Consider the following 983-nt stretch of genomic DNA (forward strand, 5'->3'; position numbering starts at 1 on the left):
CACACACACACACACACACACACACACACACACACACACACACACACGTTTTTAACCTTTTTTTATACTCATATTTATTTACTACTTTCACATTCATTAAATTTTTTATATCAAATTCTTCTAACAGATTCTAACAGAACGTTTCAATGCTTTATTTAATAACCGAACTAACCAACAAGCTCCTGCTACACATAATACCAACAGTATTCCACGTAATAAATTATTTTACTTATTATTGTTTATCTTATATATATATATATATATATAATTCTGATAAGAATTGTCCTAGTAACATTTTATTCTTTACGTTTACAGGAAGAAGACCAAGAGGTACTAGAGCAGGAGCCTATGTACAACAAGAACGCTTTATGCGCTTCTTATTTCAATTGTCTTCCGCTCATCAGAATTGGGGACGTAGAGGACGTCGTCCCAATTATACCAACAAAGTAATAATTTGTTTGTTCGTTAAAGATATCATGTTTAATGCGTATTTTAACAGAAAAACTAAAAGAAATATAAGTATTTTTATTTTTTAGCAACGTCCGCCATCCGGAAGTCAGAAATAAGAAGACTTACTTTATTCAGTTTTTATTTTTCGTTTTGATTTTCTGATATTTAAAATATACTCGTTAATATAAGGCACTCATTAATATAATATATACTACTCTTTTATATAATATACTCATATATATACAATGTACCCGTTTTTATGATATACAGGGTGTCCCGTAACGCTTAATTAATATTTTAAGGTGTGAAAGAGAATGAAATTTTGAACTAAAAGTTCCTCTTTCAATTTTGGCTCAGACCATTATTTACAGAGTTATTAACGAATAAAGTTAATCAATCAGATCGCGCTTAGCCGGAGTACGCAGGAGCGTAGCGTGCCGTACGTGCGACTCTTCGCGCTCACTTTACAGGTAAATGTATGTGAAGTGAGCGCGAAGAGCCGCACATACGGCACGTTACGCTCCTGTGTATTA

The 983-nt window shown here is 32.8% G+C and overlaps 1 protein-coding gene across 1 annotated transcript in view; it reads right to left on the reverse strand.

Moving 5' to 3' along the window:
* LOC105462591 (adenylate cyclase type 5-like) overlaps positions 1 to 983 on the reverse strand; it is a 173543-nt gene that overhangs the window by 70508 nt on the left and 102052 nt on the right. The window lies entirely within an intron of this gene.

Source organism: Wasmannia auropunctata, unplaced genomic scaffold, assembly GCF_000956235.1.
Source record: "Wasmannia auropunctata unplaced genomic scaffold, wasmannia.A_1.0 LD336097.1, whole genome shotgun sequence".
Lineage (NCBI taxonomy): Eukaryota > Metazoa > Arthropoda > Insecta > Hymenoptera > Formicidae > Wasmannia > Wasmannia auropunctata.